This window comes from Cavia porcellus, unplaced genomic scaffold (assembly GCF_034190915.1).
Source record: "Cavia porcellus strain 051 isolate PalLab524CR breed Dunkin Hartley unplaced genomic scaffold, mCavPor4.1 scaffold_36, whole genome shotgun sequence".
Taxonomy (NCBI): Eukaryota; Metazoa; Chordata; class Mammalia; order Rodentia; family Caviidae; genus Cavia; species Cavia porcellus.
Window position 1 is genome coordinate 3917108 of NW_026947519.1, and position 20001 is coordinate 3937108.

The 20001-nt window shown below is 37.3% G+C and overlaps 1 pseudogene; it reads right to left on the bottom strand.

Annotated features, from left to right (window-relative positions):
- Positions 1-1726: 1726 nt before the first annotated feature.
- On the bottom strand, positions 1727-19797 carry LOC134474718 (ubiquitin carboxyl-terminal hydrolase 42-like; annotated as a pseudogene).
- Between the last annotated feature and the right edge of the window lie 204 nt (positions 19798-20001).

The window sequence follows — 20001 nt, forward strand, 5'->3', positions numbered from 1 at the left end:
TGGTAGCCAGTTCATTTCCTTTTACCTTATTTTGAATTCTTATATCATCTTCATTAATTCATTTTGATTGTCTATTCTATTTTATTTCTTTCAGTTTTGTTCTCTAAAAATAAAAAAGTTGAATGTGGGAACAATTGTATTCTCAAAAAACTTAATTTCAGATTTCTACAGAGGCCCTGATAGGGTGTTGTGGAATCTCAGAGTGTCTGTAAACTCAAAGATGTGGAAGAGAAGTAGAACTTGAGCAGGACTATGCCTGTTCACCTTGAGATTTCCACTAGGACTTCACATGGAACAACTTGATGTGTCTTTTGGTGCCAGTATATCATTCCAGTGAAGCAAATTCTGCAAGGGAGAAAGCCAGAGACAGGTCATCAGCCCAGGCTATGGCTTTCCCACTTTGGTCTTGTGATTGGCAAATTACACAAAATCACAACCACCACCCTTTACTTTCATCTGAGCTACCCATAGGCACCAATCACTGGCCCAAATTTTAAAGTAATTCACACACAGGACATATATGGCTCCCAGAACACAATCCACAGAACCATATTCTTTCTGGGTCTCTCTAGGCATGGGTTCATGTATGCTCTCCTTTGCTGTCATTCCTAGGAGGTCAACAATGTACAGACAGAAGTCACAGAAGAAAGAAATGCAATTGGTTTCCAAACAAAGGAGAAAGTCACAAGGGCATGGAGCACAGGCTGCTTTGGGCACTGCATGTGGGTCTGTGATTGCTGGATGTGAACAGGTGATGTGTCAGAATTGTACTCATTCACTTATATTGCTCTAAACCTGGACCCTGTGACAACATAGTTGACAGTTGGTTCACTGGCAAATACAGGTTGACCTATTTGTTGTTTTCTTAAATTTTTGAATTAGCTGCTGAATCAGCATGGTAAAACAAAAATTTATTTTGTAAGTTTTAAAAACCTCTTTAAAATGTCTATTCTACCTCTCCTTTTCCCACTGTGCATGCTTTCTGCTTTGTCAGTTCTCCAGTGGGTTTCTGAAGCACTGCCCAATTCAGCAGCTAGCCATCACAAAGCTCATCATCACTCCATCTCATAAAGGCTTTTAACTGAAACAGAGACCAAAGCCTACATAAAAAAAGCATTTAAGCAGGTAATCTAATGGTTCAAATCAAAGTCAAACTGAGCTGCAAAACTTGACAGCAGAATGACCTAATGCAGTTCAAGCTGTAGAAGGCCTGGACAAGGGGTTTCCAATGGCTTCACCCTGTGGACTGTCAGGACCCTTGGGCATAGAGGCTCATGGGCATGATCACACACTTGGGGACAGCACAGAGGAAAAATGGCTTATTCCTAAAATAGCTGTGTGGATACAAAGTGTCCTTGTAATAGGATCACATTCCAGTCGGCTAATGTGATTTAAAAACTCAGTGATATGACACCAGGCTAAAGCTCAGGTCCACAGTGGGCACTAACATTTAAATATGCTCACATCACGTGTCCCTGTCCATCATCTTTCATGCTGAAATAAATGTATGTTTCATGTTTTGAAATAAAGGCCTGTGTGTGTGTGTGTATATATATATATATATATATATATTTTTTTTTTTTTTTAAAGAAATACAGTTGTAGACATGACAAAACAACTTCATGGTTAGCCTGAGTTTTTAGGGACAGACCCTTAGAATGAGGTAAAAATCAGAGGCCACTTGTGAAGTGTTACCCATGTTATGTGAAATGCCAGCTGTGGTCCATTAAACCCTGATGCAGCCTCCTCTTTGGTGGAGGTATGGTGATGGGTGTCCATGTGTGAAGAGAAATGACAGGGGGGCAGGGGAATGAAAAGTAACCTCACCTCTGTGCTTCACATCATTGGTCCTAGGGACAAAGAAAGGGAGGGCTTAGGACAACAAATGGCCTCTTATTAGGGACTTCTTTACAATCTCAGTCTCTCTGGAAGACACCAATGGCAAAGGCACTGCTTGTAAATCACACTGCACAGAACCACAGGATGCACTGGCTGCTGGAGGGGTGTGTGTCAGTTTTGGGGTGTGTAGCCCAGGTCACAAGGTCAGCCAGGTAAACGAAATAGTACTTTCATACTCTATTCTGAGGAAGCTGCTATCAGATGGATACTTTTTCTGTTTGTATTTTAAATTAAAAATATGGACCAATGTAGAAGATGTAGAGAGTGTATGGGAAAGTAGGAAACAAATGTATCAACCTGTCCATCCAGAAGGTTCCCCTTTCATTGGATGGATCATTTCCCCATCCTTTGCACAACACCAGGATCTCTTATAACAAACTGCTTTCCCTCAATGTACAGTAGGCACTTTCTCAAAGGATTAAAAAAAAGGAAGTGTGTATAAAACCACTCAGCAAAAGATGGTGACACAGCAAGAAACTGTCTTTAAAAAAGAAGAAATGAAAAAAGCCTCTCTTGACAACTGCATAAAGTTCCGACACACATAATGCCATTGTTGAACACTTTAGGGCATTTTTAAATTTAAGCCACCATATTTCAAATGGGTACCTTGGGGCCTGGGGTGTGGCTCAGTCATAGTGCCTGGGTTTTCCTTTGTCTGTGGTGGGGAGAAATGTTCAGGGGAAACTTGTGAGGGCACAGCAGAAATTTTTTTTTTTAAAGTGGAATTTGTGTTACTTTACAGCCACAGCAGAATCAATCAACTGCTTGTCCGAGCCCAGACTGATACATAACCAGCACTGTGCTCAGTGTTAGAGAAAAGTTGGGTGGAACCAGGGAGGGTGCTCAGAACTCCAATCCTGAGCCCTCTGGCCATGGCCGTCACATGCCCAGGTAGCAGCATAAGCCACCCCATCATCTCAGTCATCCCCTTTCTCTTCCTCTGCCTCTCTCAATTTTGAGTGCCATGGGGCTCTGATCTAATCCCCACCCTTAACCCGAGCTCAGAAATCACCTCCTGATGCTGCAGAGCATGCAAAAGGCTAAAACCTAAGCACTGGCTTTAAAAAAAAAAAACACACAAAAATGAATTGAATGTGGGTGAGATAAAAAGCAGTTACAGTACAAAAAGTGTGGCAGCTTTTTGCACTAACAATACATAACATAAAAGGGTACATAGGCTTGCTGGTCAGCATAGATGAAATATCACTGGGCAATACCATGAAGTCATTCATCTGGTACCACAGGTTATTGCTTTACTGCAAAAGGCAGTCAGCAAGAGAGAAATGTTAGATTTTTTCAGGTTAACAAAAATACAGTGAAAAGAAGGAGGAATACAAGCATTCATACATGACATGTAAAACTTCCAACTTTCCCCCAGAGAATGCTATTGCTTGTTGTCTTACAGAGTCTATGTAAAAGCAAGCACAAAATCCACATGCCTTACTTTTATGTAAGAGAATTAGTGGCCGACACAGCACTTAAATCTGGTGTGGACCAGCACTGTGTACAAAGAGTATTGCATAGGCTCTCCACTGGGCTGAGACATGTAAGGTCTAATGTTGAGATGTTCTGGGTATTTCATATTCTAAACATAAATGGACAAAGAAGAAAAAATTTCATTTCTAAAGTCTGTGAATGCCGTACATGTTCAGTTACAGGGTATATACAGTGCAGCACGAGACCGCACTACACAGCATGGTGATTTTCCTGCAGAAACCCAGTGTGCTGAGTCACTTTTCCAAAGACAAGATACCTAAAATACACCAGGTCTAAGGATAACTAAGCTATTCTCTCAGTCTTTATTTTCGTTAAACAGTTTAGGATGCACATTTAGTGAATTTCCCAAAATCATGATAGGTGATAGTCACAAATTGAGAACTGTGGGCATTCATCACCAATTATTTTAGTTTTATTTAATTAATTAAATAAGTAAGTAGCTTTCTTGACACAAGATCTTAATCTGTAGAACATACTGGCCTCAAGCCTAGGCTGATCTTGAACTTGCAAACCTTCTCTTGCCTCAGATTCCCTAGTGCTGGAACATGACTCTATTCCAGACTCCTTCCAATAATTAAAGAACAGGTTAGTTATTTCTCATGTATTTCATTGCAATTTTGTTTGTTTGTTGAAATAAGACTTCACTGTGTAAGCCTGTCTGGTTTTAAACTTGCTATATCATTCAATCTGGTCCCAAACTCCTAATCTTCCTGCTTTAACTTTCTGAGTGCATCATGGTCAGCCTTCTCCATGAATTTTGGACCTCGTTCAACCTTTAGTAAGTGGAAAGAAAATAGGAAAATTGAATGTATGTGAAAAATAAGAAAACAACAAAATAAAATTGGATGAAAGAGAGGGAAATGTAGTAAGAAAGTCCTCTTTGGACTTTCAGATTATACATACTCATGCTGTGTACTTTCATTTCCATGGATATCAAAGAACTGACTATGAATGCCTAATATAGATAAGAATTGCCAATTTCCTCTGTAGGCTTGACCTCAAGAGTGTAGTAAAGATGCACATAATCTTAGGCACACAGACCAACTATTTGTTCAATTCTTTGATTTTTTCTCCTTCTATCCAATGCAAAAAAAAAAAAAAATTGTAGAAAGAAATTTACCAAAATTGTTCAGTTATGTAAAACTACTGGCGCTTAAATATTGGCTCCACATAAACTGTTAAGAACATTATCTACATACCTTGGCCATTTTTCTACCTATTCAACTGGAGAAGTGTTTCAGAGACAGTGTGAGAACATTAGATGATCTGTGTATAGAAATCCTCTTTGAAGCTGGAACCATATTGTTGCACCTTGAAGTCAAGAGAAACAAAGGATTAAGAAGTCTAATGTATGGATTATTTTTTGGTGCTCTAGAATTCTACTTATTATTTCTCTGAAATACACTAATTTAAAGATTCACCTGAACTGGCCAAATGAGGGACAGCCAACCACATACCACCCCATCATACTTGCTACACTTGTAGCAGTTCTCTCCTTCTAGCTGTTCTGACTTCACAAACTGAGCCAATGCCTCTTTAAAACTGCAAACATCCTTGGAGGAAAAATCATTTGTGCCACATCTTCCCACACTGATGGTGGCTTATGAAAGAGACAGAGAGAGCAAGCAAGGAAGAAGAAGACACAGAAAATTAAAGCAGCATTTTAATGAGGAAATAATATTTCTATTGGAATGATGTGGCTGTGCTGACAGCTAATTTGGAGATTGAAGCAGGAGGATTGTAAGATTTTGTCCTGCTTGATCAATTCAGATTCAATCTCAAAATGATTTTTAAAATGGACTGCAAATTTGGCTGAGGGCTAGAGGGCCTTGGGATTAACTTCCAAGGCCATAAAAAATGTTTTCCCATTAGGATGATAACCCTGAACCCAATTAAGGTTTGCCATTGCAAGATCAAAACCAGATTGATTAAGACTTACTAAGTGAAAAGTAAAAGAGTAATAAAGCTTTATAACTTGACCACCTCAAAAAGTATGAGATTTACCTCTGTTTCCAATGTATCATCAAGATATAGATGAAAAGAGTCTGACATGTGACTGAAATAAGAATAAAGTGAAAAAATAATTAAAGCAAAATCAACATGGCAGTCTCAAACAATTTAAAATGAAAGATAATTAAAATGGTATAAAATTTTTCTTCTGCTAGATTGGCAGACAAGTTAATCTTATCCACAGTGTATGAAAAAGACTCAAGAATTTTGACATCAGTGTACTACTGGATGAAATATAAACTACTATGACCTCTTAGAAGGACAAATGCGAATTTTAAAATTTAAAATATAACTTATGGCTCAAATACTAATACTGAAAATTTATCACATGCACTTTTACTTATACAATGTAATGGTTGATGTTGTACTCTAAGAAAGTAGCTTCATCATTTTGTGTATTATAGCAAACCTGTACCGCGGCTTACTAAATGTTTTCTTTTCTTAACTGATATGTTAAGTGACCCAATTGATATGTTGAGCAATACTCTCCCCTGTAAAGAATTGCAAGAATTTCACTTAATTGAGATGTTAATCACGGAGCGGCCCTCTACAAACAAGAAGAGTGGTGCTAAAACAAGCTAACAAGGGCTGTTAATCACGGGTAGGCGCCTCTAGTCTTCGCTAAAGAACTAAAAAAGACAAGAAGGCCCACTAATTTACACATTGTTTGAAGTAGTGTGTTTATATGCAGGGAGATTTGCCCATGAGTTTAACCTTTTTACCTAACCTTAGTTACTCTTCCCACAAGATAGATACTCGCCGTTTTCCTGTTCTGTAGCGCGCCTTATTGCCTCCCCCCACCCACCTATCTGGGCCATAAAGAATTTGGGTTTCTGGTGACCTCTCCCCGACCTGGTGATGATCTGTCATAAAATGAGCCTGCCCCAATTTTAAGAACTGTTTAGCTTCAAAGAAATTACCGGGAAATACTGTGGCCCAAACCCCGATCGGTGCTTTCCTTTTGTTCTGTATGTATCAATGGGTTAGATATCAGATCTTTGTAAAACTTAAGTTCCAGCATCTCATAGCTCGTGACCCCTTCGCACTCACTGGCGAAGACAAGCTGTCCTGGGATAATTAACTCTCCACTTTCTTCTCCAAATATTGCTGCAGACGTGCCACTCTGAGATAATGTCAGTCTGCAGGATGGGAGTAATTTGAGCAACACCAGGAACTCCCGGGACGGTCAGAGCTAAGTGGACAGCAATACAGTTTCCAGATGCGGGTCAACAGGTTTAATGGCCTTACAGGTTTCCTCCCCACTTTCCCTTACTTTTAAAAACCCCTTTCCCCAGTCTTGGGCGCGCAGTCTTTGGGTTGATCCAGGAGAGACTGTGCCGCCAGGACTGGCTCAATAAAGCCTTTGCCACTTAAGTTTTGGACTCTTGTTTCCGTGGACTTTATACCGGGGCCCACGTTATAACAGTTGATACATTGGGTCACCTTGACAAGTTTCAGAGCTTAACTAGCAACTCATCTGATTTGCATCCCACAGTATAGAGGAAATGCGCTAGTCCAGTTGCTTACACCCTAGGATGTGATAATTGTCAATTCTTTTCATCAACTTGAGAAGATTAAAATATTAACTAATAATTTAGCATGGTCCAGCATCCTCACTTTGCAAACACCCTCAGCCTGTGCAAGAAAAAAGCACAGACATTGTCTGAGGCTACCTACACTTGTCCTAGGGGCAGATACTTTGCATACAATATAAAGAGAGAAAAGAAGCTTGCTCCCGCAATCTTTCTGCGATTGTTTCTTTTGGCATCTTTTGCCATCTTGAATTGTTGGGCCCTGCTGTGCCAATCAGCTTTCTAGCCAGCTGATGATGGACTGAAACATCTACAAATTATGAGCTACATAAATATCTTCCCCTTTAGTTTAGATCTCAGTATTTTGCTCAGCAATGAAAAGATAGTAAGACAGACATAAAGTATGAGTGCATGGTACTCTTTAATAATGCACTGGTGATAAGAGAATAGAAACCTAACTAAATATCCAATGGTGGAAAAAATAAACACTATGGCAGGTATGAAAGAATCTGTTACTACTAAAATTAAGACAAAAACATAATATTGTATACTTGCATCTCAGTTACTCATGAATAAGGAACTACCCAAAGAACATAGTAGAAACTGACATAGGGGCAGCCACTAAAGAGGAAAAAGGATTATATTTTACCTCATTTTGACTATTTGCATTCTAATACCACATGCATGTGTCACTTCATGGACTTGTGAATACAGTCTTACCTCTTGATCTTAGATAGCCTCCAAATATCTGATAAATAAGAGTGGTGACCTGATTGTCTCTCTAATCTGAAAAAGACAAAACAGTGATTAATAAATTCTGCTAATTTATAGATGATATGACTAGACTTTAAAGGTTGCACATTTATAAAACAAGCATGCACAAAAGAGAGATTTTTAAAATGTAGTCTTCATGGTACCCAGAGATTAGCCCCGCCTGGTGGAACACAGTAAGTATCTGTAGAAGAAGATGGAAGGAACAAAATCATGAAGGGACTTTGAAATTCAGTCAGAAATTTAATTCAGAAACAAAGCAGCAAGTGGAAGGCACTCCCAGCAGCTTTGTCATCCATTGTGGGAAGTGAAGCAGGGGGAAAAGCAGAGTCTGTCACTATCCAGACCACAAAGGCCAGGGCAGTGAGTGGAATACACAGAGAGGTACTGGACCAGGTGTGTGGGCAGTGTCAGGTGGGTTAGCAAAGTTACATAACTTTCTGTTTCTTCTCACTCTTCAGTCTGCTTTTAGAGTTTAGGAAGGAGCTACCGGAACTGGTAACTAACAGAGAGTGAGATACAGAGACAAGAGACAGGAAACATATTTATAAGGCTGTAGGTCAACAGAGAAAATGTCTAGCTCAATTAGAAAGAAGCAAATACTTTTACATTGCCAAAGCATCCTGCACTCGAAAGTTAAGTAATAGCAAAAACAGTATTCATTTCCTAACATTTTGAATTCAACAACTTCAAATTGTGATGGTAAACAAATCTTTTTAAATTTTAGACATTGTAAATTATGCAAATAAGGTGGGGAACAGGCAATGTAAAGCCAAAAAATAAAAAATTTTGAACATAAAAGGCAAAATACGTGTGATAAGCCTGAGATGTAAACCGAAGAAATGACATGTACTCACTCATAGCTGCCATGTAAGCATGCTTCCTGCATAACATCAAGAGTGTACTGAGGAAATCCATGAGCTTCTTCTTGGTTTCCAAATTGGAAGTGACTACCTATACCCAGAAATATTAAGACAAGCCTTTATCATTATATATTAAATGCCTAGTCTTCAAAGTTACATTCTATGTTCCTTAGAAGCTGCCAAAATTATACTGAATAAGAAAGCAGCACTCACACAAACACTATGCTCTCTCACCAAGAGCCCGCAGATCTGCAGTTCCTGAGAGTTTAGGAGCAGCTATAGGGTGAGTCTACTGTCTATAACAAGTTGACACAATTCATTTGAATAAAGTCAACCTCAGTTCATTTGACTCAAGTTCATTCAAATGTGAGGTGAATGTACCCACTGTGAATATGACACTCGAAATCATAAGAGACCCAATGCAGGACACTCATATTCAACATATATCCTGCACCAATGACCAAGAACAAATTATATTTTCATTTCAGTCTTTCTTGATGACTTAGCAGTTGCAAAAATAAATTATTTTTTTTCAAATTATAAATAAGAATCAGCACAAATGTACAAATAACAGAAAATTTATTATGCCCTTAGTTTTCCATATTTATGCAAATATAGATATATGCTCTAACTGAAATCATGTAAAATTGCTATTTCACCACTTTGACTGACAAAAATAGCAGTTCCATGACTCAAATGTATTTGTATACAAAGAACACATTCTGAAGAATGACACTTTTATAAAGAAAAACAGTGGTTAATTATACTTGCTAAAAGTAAATGTATGAATAGTCAAACAAAAGCTGTTCTGGCATGGCACATGTTAGGCAAGTGCTCTATCACTGGGCTATCTCCAAAGCCCCAATATATTTTCTAACATTTTGATGCTACATGTGGAAGAGTATAGTGGGGCAGGTTAAGTAAGAAGCAATTCTTCAGATAAATCTTTGAGAGTGATTGCACAGGATTATAAATATGGTGAAGGTACAGAGTTGTATTGGAAGTGAATGATGTAGAAAAACAAGAGAAGTGTGTTTTGAATTTAGCTCAATTGTAAAAAAAATGCCTGCATGTACAAAAGGAGAAAGAGAAGGAAAAGGAGAAGGAGTAAGAGAAGGACGAGGACAAAACAAGAAGGAGCAGCATGACTAAAAGACGTTCAACAAAGCAATCTGTATCCTTTTTATGTTTATACCTTAAAGATTGTCTTTTAAATTTTAGTGTTCATTTATAGCTTATTAACTTATACAAATAGGCCCTACATAAATTGTACCAGACTCCAGTATGATCTAAAGATTTCTGTACTGTTAAATCTTCATGACCAATAATGCCAAAGCCATATTTAATATTTAAGGTTTAGCAACTTCTAAGGCAAAATCATTACAATTAATCATTGTGTAATTATGCATCCCTATAATTACCAAGCTGGATGACAGATTAAGATTATTTTTATTTCTATGCATTTTTTACAACTTAACTAATTACAAAAAAGGGAAGGTTAATTTAAAAAGTACACAGAACCTGGTGTGTTGTATGAGCCTGTAATACTAGACTAATGAGCTAACCTAATGGCCAAGTATTAACATCTTCATTTTGACTGATCTTCTCACCTAGTACAATACAGGGTTAATTTACCAAATTAAAATCAATTACAAACCATTTAAAGAAATTTGTGGGCAAGTACCAGAGACACATAAATCCAACAGAGAAAAGGCATCTATAAATGATTTTACTAACAAGTAAGGTTTGAATGATTTAAACTTTGAGGATATTAAACTAAGGTCTCCATTGTTTTGTTATATCTTTAATTTTTTAAAATAGTTTGTATAGTAAAAATATTAAAAAAACATGCATTACAAATTAAAGAGATATTCATATACAATGAAACACATTGTTTTTTTTTTAAACATTTCACTTTTTAAAAATCATCTAGGCCACTACTACTAATTAAAAGTCAGACATGACTGTGCATACCTGTAGTCCTGGCTACCTGGGAGGCTGATGTGAGGGGATCACTGGATTAGAGATATCAGCCCTCATCAGGAAAACTCTAATTGCCAAGAAATACTTCCTTGGTTTATACTTACCCTGCAGTTCACTGATCAGACACATGGGATTAATAGCATACCTAGGTAGACTGAGTGCCTGGATAATATGTGCCTGCATCATATACATCACACAATATCCTCCTGCATGACCTGAAAGATAGATTACAATGCCTCATATTAGCAAAATGGACAGTAAATCACACTTGTAGAGAACATTCCTGAAATAAAATTAAATTTGCAGCTGCTATGCGTGTGCATTGACCTGTCTACATTTACTTCCATTTAATTCTCTTAAGAACCCAAATGCTAAGTATAGATAGGCTCTATTTCAAGAAAGTGAAAAGGCTCCGAGAGTTAAAAGTCTGCCCAAGGTTACACAATAAGACAGACTCACAATTTTCCTCATTTCAAAGGCAGTATTCTGACTGATTCTATACAAGAAAAACAAGATTTTTTTCCCCTGTGTTACCATTAGTTGCAAATGGTGAAAGAATGTTTGCCATAACAGGAGTTAGAAATTTCTACATAAATGTTCTTGCTTTCTTGCCCATAAATTGTGGTCTCTACATGTTGTTTTTTAAGGCTTTTAAAAATGTAAAAACACAAGAAACTCTGGGCCCCTGAGAGAACCCAGAAGTCAGCCTGCTCTTCCCAAGACCCAACAACAGCCACATGGGCCAAGAAGAGAACCATAAAGTCTGCCTGCCATAACTATAAGCCAAAAGCAGCTGTGGGCAGAGAGGAGAACCAAGAAGTCAACCTATGCCTTGCTGTGAGCCAGCTGCCATGAGGGTGAGGAGACAAGTAGAGACTCACCATCCCTTTGGAGGCAGTCAATTGATTTAGAGGAACACAGGCCAATGTGATAGCCATCAAAGTACAAAAACAAAGTAATGTTTGTTTTTATTGATACTTTGGAGGCCTAAAGCCAGTAGTAGCATGAATATATGTTTAGAGGATGATAATATACAATATAGGACTATGGTTGATCTCCTTCAGTCTTCTATTGAAAATCCATTATGGTTCTCATTGTTTTGTTTTTTCCAATTTATGGCATTCTTTCATTCCTTTCAATATAAAAACAAATAAATGAAATAAAATTGTTAAAAACTGATTTCTAGTTCGTGCTAAGTGTTTTTAGGTGCCAGTAGTCTCAGAGGCCAGGTACACTAAATATCCTACAAAAAAACCCAGTATCACCTTACAGAAAATAATTATTTGGCCCCAAAACATAATAGATTCTATTTATGCAAAGGTTGTTCAGAACTTTTCAAATAAAGCTTTAAAAAATTGAAAAGATAAAACTTATTTCTAGTACTCTACACCCTATAGTATAGCACAAATCATTTTAATAGACTCTCTTAGCTGAAAAATATACACAAAATGATTAATACCATATTAGATGTTATAAAATAGAACATTATTTAATTTGAAGACATGCATTATGAATAGAAAGTAGCCTATTATATTGGTTGTCTTGGTTATTTTTCTCTCAATGTTAAAACAAAATACCTGGCACCAAAAGTGAAGCAAGTAAAGGAATATTTAGCATACATTTTTTTTTTTTGAGGTTTCAGTCTGTACTCACTGGCTCCAAATCAGGGTGTTGTGGCTGAGCAGCAGCTGTTCAAGGTGTACACAAGCAACAAGAATGAAACATCAAAAGTGGGAAGCATGACTCTTTCCCTCCCTTATATTGTACACTGGCTACCCACCCCTGGATTGGTTTAGCACCCACAACACCAGTCCCCACATTACACGGTGAGCCAAATATAAATGTAGATTTAGTCACCTCCATTCCTGCATGATGTCTAGGGGGCATTTAAACAAATCAGAACAATGGTTAACCCCTATCTGTAATAATACACAAAGAGGGAAAAGAAACCTTAAAATCACAATAAAAAATGGGAAGTGTATCAGTGAGCTAAGGGACAATACTAAGTTGCCCATAATATGAACTTAACTGAAATATGAAAGTAATGGAATGGATGAAATACCTCAAGGAATACTTATCTTCCAAAGTACAGTACAACAAAGACTTTTAAGGTCATGAAATGATTGTATATTTTGAGAGACAAGAGTTGGTGTTTTACAAGAATATGATACATGTGTTTAAATTTAAATAACTTTGCACACACAGTTTATTTTGTTCTGGGAAGTATTTGCTGTTTTCTAAATGTCAAAAAGTTGTCCCAATTTCATGGAAATAATACATATACATTTTTAAAACCTCAAGAAACCGCAGTTAGAACTGCTCAAGACAAGTGATAAAAACTTGAAAACACCTTGAAAAAAAAAAACATTCCATATATAGAAAGGAAGAATGGGAAACTGGTGGCAAACTTCATGTAAGAAATAGCACAGACCTTCAATTCATGCAGTAACATCTTTCAAGTATTAGAAAAAAATAATAAGACTTCAACACATTTCACAAAGATGATATTTGCAAATCTGGGGAGATGAAACTGGAGTAGTTTCTCCTGTTCTTTCTGCCAACTATGACGACAAAAACATCCTTGGAATTGGAAATGTGTTTTTAATGAATACATAAAGACTCTGAAAAGCACAGATAAAGACACATACACTGTGGACCTTGGGACACTGGCAAGCCATGATAGTGGTTTCTCTATTTTTCTTTGTTTTTCCAATACTCCAGATATGGAGCTGACGTAGACCCCAATACAGAAGCACTAACAAATGCATAGAACAAAGCCTGTTCCATCCAGGTAAATGACAAGACACAGACTAGCCTTGAATAAATGGGAGTATAACTTTAGAAAACCTGCTGGACCATCTCCTGTGTGTGTGTACACATCCTCCCCCAAATATGATACAAACAATAGTCTTTGGTCACAATTTTAAAATCCTTTCTGGCTGAAAGGACCCTTACCTCTCCCAATTTCTAGATACAGGGAATGGCTCAGAAAGGAGTGTACCCTTGCTCAGCAAACTAAACAGTTCAAAACCATGTTCCCTTCTGTCTGGCCTGTACACCCAGGCAGCAGCTTTAGTCTGCAGTAATCATCACATGCTGAGGTCCAAGGCAAGTAAGAACCTTGCCTACAGCTTAGAGCCCACTGAAACTATTCAAATGGGCTAGTGCAAAGATTCACACTGCCCTGATTTGTCTTGCCTGTGGAAGCCTGAATATATGCTCTGCCCTGATGCTTTCCCCCCTCATTCCTGTATTCTACCTCGTGACCACTCTGGTGTCTTTTCCAGATAGCCCTAGACAACAAGCCAAGCCTCCAGTCTCCAGGGCCCATAAAAATGCATTTTTCTTAAGCCTCTACTAAAGCTGTTCCTAACAGACCATTATGTAAAAGAACAGGCACATTCTCCAGAGCAAATATGACTCCACTTCTAACATCACCTGCACCTGCCAAGTGCAGAGCCTGGACTTCACTTGCCAAGTGATGAGGCACCCAGCCCACACCCTAGGACAGATCTATGGGAAGTTGATTAGGAGATGGAGCTTTCCTCAAAGTGGGTTTAGTTCTCCCAGCCCCATGAAGGTGAAGCCCCATGAGTCTGTGTGTTCCATCCCCACCCAGTAACTTATAGGTGCTGACTCTTACCCTACCGCTTAGGGTTAAATAGTTCAAAGCTACTCACACTGCAGGATCAGTGGGGACCCTGCAGAGATACAACTCCCCAACCTCACCTCACAGCATCAGGGACCACTCAGCCAATGGAAGCTGAGAGGAGAACCTGGACTTTGCCTCAGCCTAACCTCACTTCCTGGGCCTAAGCAGTGTCAGGAAAGCTGGATAAAACACAGCTTAGAGAGGACCCAGGGTCCCCTAATGTAATCTGAAGAACCCCAGGTTTCAAATCAAAAATCCTGCACAAAGAACCAAAAATTCATCAAACAAAAATTATAATACTTCCTGACCTGACTCTAAGTGTAAGTAGGAAATATATTTAAAAAAATTATAAGGGGCTGGGGATTTAGCTCTGTGGCATAAGTGCCTGCCTTGCAAGCAGGCAGTCGTGAGTTCGATCCCCGGTACCGGTAAAAAGGAAAAAGACACACACACACAAAAAATAAAATAAAATAAAATAAATAAAATAAATTTAAAAAATTATAACTTAAGAGGAAATAAAAAGTACAAAAAGTGATAACATTTCTAAATAACACTCAAGTTCATAACATGAAAATACCAGAAGACCAATAAATTATGTTCATATATAGAGTCCCAGAAGCAGATACACTCTAAAAAACCATGTAAATAAAAAATGGATTTGTAAACATTTTTATGTAAGCCAAACAGAGAAAAAGAGACAAAGAAAGAAAGGAAAAGAAAAGAAAGAGAAAGAACAGAAAAAAGTGAACAAATAATAAAACAGAACATAAAGTGGCACACTGAGTCTAGGTGTATCAGTGATCATATTAATTCTAATTTCTACATAAACTGGTTAATTAGACATATATTATGCAAACATGTAATTTCAGGACTCTGTGTGGCTGTACCAGAAGAAGCAGAAATCTGAGCCCAGCCTGGACAATTTAGCAAGACCCTGTTTCAAAATAAAAAGTGAAAAGCAGTGTCAGTATATAGCTTAGTGCAAAGGCTTTGGGTTCACATTAAAAATTAAATTGCCAAATAAATAAATGACACAGATTGATCAGTCAATGATTTAAAAATATATGATCTGCCACATTTTGTCTATTACTCACCAAATTCAAATGTCATGCTACAGTTAAGCAAAAGATCAAAGGGTGGAAATGAAATATTATGTGTCTATTACTCAAAAATGTCTATGATACAATCAGTGAAGATGGACTACAGACCAAAAGCAATGGACTCTATATCCATCATTGAATAAATAAATGACTGACACAAATGGACTAAATGGAGCGACAGAGGGCAATACATATTTTACATAAATAATGCTTTCTGTATTTAAGTAGCAATGCATTGAGACAACAGCAATCCTGCAAGATGTGGTTGCACATGCCTGTAATTCCAGTGAACTGGGAAGCTTAGGCAGGAGAATTACAAATTGAAGCCCATTCTGAGACAGAGATAGAGTCAAAGAGCAATTTTATATGAGTTTATTCCAAACAACACTGCTGAAAACTACACGAATCAAACTCAAACCTGAGACATGAAAGAGGAACACCTACATTTAGAGATGGAAACCTCAACATCTTTCTGTCAGTGACTCCATGAATAGTTCAATAGAAAATCACGTGTATTGAAAAATATAAAAATATTCTCAGTCACCACAACAAATCAATCACCATTTAGAGAACAGTGGACCCACAAAGAACTGACTTTGTTTCAGAGACCTTAAAAAACTTAAGTCTTCTCCAATCACAATGGAATCAATACCAAATATCACGAAAAAAAAAAGATCATCTCCAAATAACTGGAAACTGAAGTTATTTAATACAGATATCAATGAATAAATACCAAGTGAATTAGAAATATACACTACATGGAATAAAAATAAACTGGGGAGCACAAAACTGGTCTGAGGGGAAATTGCAACAATTACTAAAATCAGGAATGAAACTGGGGATATTATTATAATACAAGCCCTGAAACAATGAAAGGAAAATAAATACTATAGAAATTTACACACATACATTTAGAAGAAATGGACAATTTAGCAAGACCCTGTTTCAAAATAAAAAGTGAAAAGCAGTGCATTATTTTTCAAATAATTTTTCAAATAATTTTTTGAAAAATAATCAATTTTTTAAAAAAGAACTACCACAATTCATCCTTTGTAACTGATTTTTCTGCCCTGTAGTGTAAAGATGGAGCACTCAGATGCTAAAAGGAAAGCTCTGTGTGAATTCCACTAGATTGGGACATGGTGAACGATCTTCTCTTTGCCTGCAAATGAATGAGGCATTCCAGTGAATGGCAGAGTGGCAAGATTTGATCTTTTGCCCCAACTGTTAATGTCAGACAGTGGGTGACATTGCCAACTAATGGAAGAGCTGGAGGTGTATCTCAGGGGTAGAGCATTTGCTTGACATGTGGGTTTGATCCCAAGCACAAGAAAAATAAAACCATTTTTAACAAGTGTAGAAAAGTTCGGAGGAGATTAGAAATGCCAAATGATGATAAAATAAGGTTTTTTTGAACACCATCCCCATGGACCATGGATATAGTTCATAGGCATAAGCACCTGGCTGGCAAGCACAAGGTCCTAAGATTGAGTCCCAGTACTAAAATAAATAAACACCAAACCCAGCTCAATTCACATACAAAATGCTTCTTATGTGGCCTAACTAAAAATCCTAGACTCTAAACGGATAAACCAACTTTTTTTTTTTTTTTTTTTTTGTAATCACTAGTAGGGATTACACTCAGGACCACTGAGCTAAATCCTGAGCCCTACCAACTTCTTAATGATTACATAACACCTTAATCCATCTCATTTCTGAGGGAAAAAATGAGCAGATTAACATACCACCGCTTAGCATTCAACATTCATATAGCACCACAGCACATAGCACTTACAAGTCTTGGTCTGTTCACGTGATAGCATGTAATTGGTGAGAGGTGGTGTGTATGTCAAACACTGCAGTGCCACATTGACAAAACAAGTGTTACCCAGATTCTGAAACAGAGCGGCAACTCTGTGACTTTGCTGCCACTTAATACAAATCTTCTCTGACGGAAAAAGAATTTTCTGTGTTGGAGGAATACTATCACCTAGGGATACAACAATCAACAGCAAACATTATAAAAAAAAAACTTGGCATGCTTCTAAACTTAAAGAAATAGTGATTTCTGATTAAATTTCTAAATCTCATTTTCAAGGCAAACAGGGATACTTTAAAAGACACAACCTAGAAAATGAGAAGCTAAATGATTTAGTTGCTTCAATAAATAAATTAATAATACAAGAATTGGGTATGCTTCCCAATTAGAAGCCATTGCATAGACATACCCACACATGCCAAGTGCAGATTCCATGAGAATCTTGCTTTCAATGACTGAGAACTGAGAACTAACTCTACAGCTATGCATGATTGTGCACCCCTGTAACACAAGCTACTCAAGAGAGCAAAGCAGGAGGATTGCAAGTTTTAAACCAGTGTGGACATTTTATTGATTTAGCCATATCCTGTTTGAAAATATTGTAAAAATAAAAATAATATACCTAAGGGCTTCCCAGGTATAATCCATGGAATTCTGGTACTGAAAACAAATTTTATGAGAACCACAGATGCCTAAATATTGACTAGATTTTCTAATCAGTATTATTTCTTCAAAATAATTATATGCATATACAAACTAAATTTTTTATAAATTAAATATGAAATATTGGACTTTGTTTTCAGTAGTGGGGATTGAAATTATGACTTTGTGCTTCCCAGACAGGCGATTATGACTCTAAGCTGAATCCCTGTCCTCATGTTGGAATTCTTTAAAATACTGGATACATGGTCAGTGGATCAGTTGTCCATATGTTAATAAATGTCAAAACTGGGAGAAAAATACATAACAGTTCATTAGAATTATTTTTATAGCTGATTAACACAATCAGTTCAATACACAAGATGCACCACTACCCTGGGACATTTGCCTTGGCTGTTTGCATTCAGTGCCATTCCTACCATCATGTCACTTAGCCTTCCCAGGAATCCCATGTTTTTTTGTTCTGATGGGTGCTATGGCAAAGAAACAACTTACCACACTAGAAAAATTCAAAATCACCAGGATAACTGGTTTCTCAGTGCTAATGAAGTCAAAGATGATACAGTTGCTCTCTACCTGAAGTTATATTAATGATTATTTAAGTAGGCCATGGCATCACAGGGAATAGAGAACAAAATTTGGAAAGGAAAACTGAGTCTGTAGAGAACAACACAAGGGTCCTAAAAAGGGGGAGAGTGAAAAGATAAAGGGAAGCCCCAGCAATATGACAAGAGTGAAAGCCTTGCTGAAAAATGCCCTGTGGGGAAGTCTTGATCACAAAGCTAAAGGCCTTGAAGTTCAACGTTTAACTTCAGATTAAGTTGTATTCTGAGTTATAAGCCTCCCCTTGCACATAGTCAAAACACCTTGAACAAACTGTAACAAACACTCCCACACAATATCAAGGTTACTTTCAAACAGGGAGACTGCAAACAGCTGTGTTCAATGATCCAAAAACATTGATATAGTCAGCTATTTAACACCCCTAAACACACTTGCTGTTATGAATGTCCACCTTGTATTCTTTGATACTGTGATTTGAGCAACTATTTTCAAGATGATAATATGTAATCTACTAACAGGTGATTTCTTACTGTTATTTTTGTTTTGTTTTGTTTTGTTTTGTTTGTAGTTCTGTATTACGTGTACCCTTACACCGCTTTGTTTTGTTTTGTGTTTTTCTCTTTTTCCTCTTAAATTAAAAAAAAATATCAAGGTTACTAAGAAGATTCAAAACAAGACAAGTATCAAATTATCCTAAGCTAGACAATATTCCAATTACAAAGTAATTCTACCCTTGCTTTTCTTTCCAATTCAAACTATCAGGGTTTTCAGGCTTAAAAGTACCCTTTGAAAGAGCCAATGTTTAATTATCTGGATAAATTTAAAAATATAACTGTGTTTACCTTACCTGCTCTTTTCCAAGGACAGACTCTATACCTACCTAGTGAGCATAATAATTACAGTTTAACTGAAAACATAAGAAAACTTACTCCCCCCCTTTCTCCCCAACATAGTTTACCCTTTAAAAATTAGAAATAAAACCAATGACACATCTTTGAGTAACTAAAATCAATACCTTGCTGTGATACACATGCTAGTAAGGAAAGCTTACATGTTAGAGCAAAATGATTTCCACTTTAGAATCCTGGCCATCCATGTGGGGATCTCTCTCACACCACATGCTGCCCTCTGAAACTATCAACTCTTGTGGCTTTTGTACAAAAAGTCTGGCAGTGATTTTTTCAATATTTTTTAGAAAACAGTGCTTTCTTTGGTCTTTTGGTGGTGATGGCTCTGACTTAGCAAAGACAGCTGACTCTGAATAAACAGCACCCTGTACAAGTCCTAAATAAAGTGAGTGAAAGGAAATATCACTCAGTGATGAAGACTTGGGTCTCTGGCCAACAGAGCTTGCAACCAGGTCTGCAGTGCTGACTGCCTGAGAATGGCCCTGCTGATTCTGATGGTCCAACTAACCTGAAGAGTCAGCTCTGTCCACAATGGTCATCCTCAAATCTGCAAAAGTTAAAAAGCATACATTTTTTTTCCTAATGTAAATGTATTGTAGTCAGCCTGCCATTAGAATTTTGAAAGTTTTCTTGCCAATTTATATTAGTTTCAAACAAATCAACCACATATAAAAACTCGAGTAATTTCTCTTTTCTTTTTCACAAGCCCTAGAGATTAAACCTAGGGTCTCACACAACCCCTG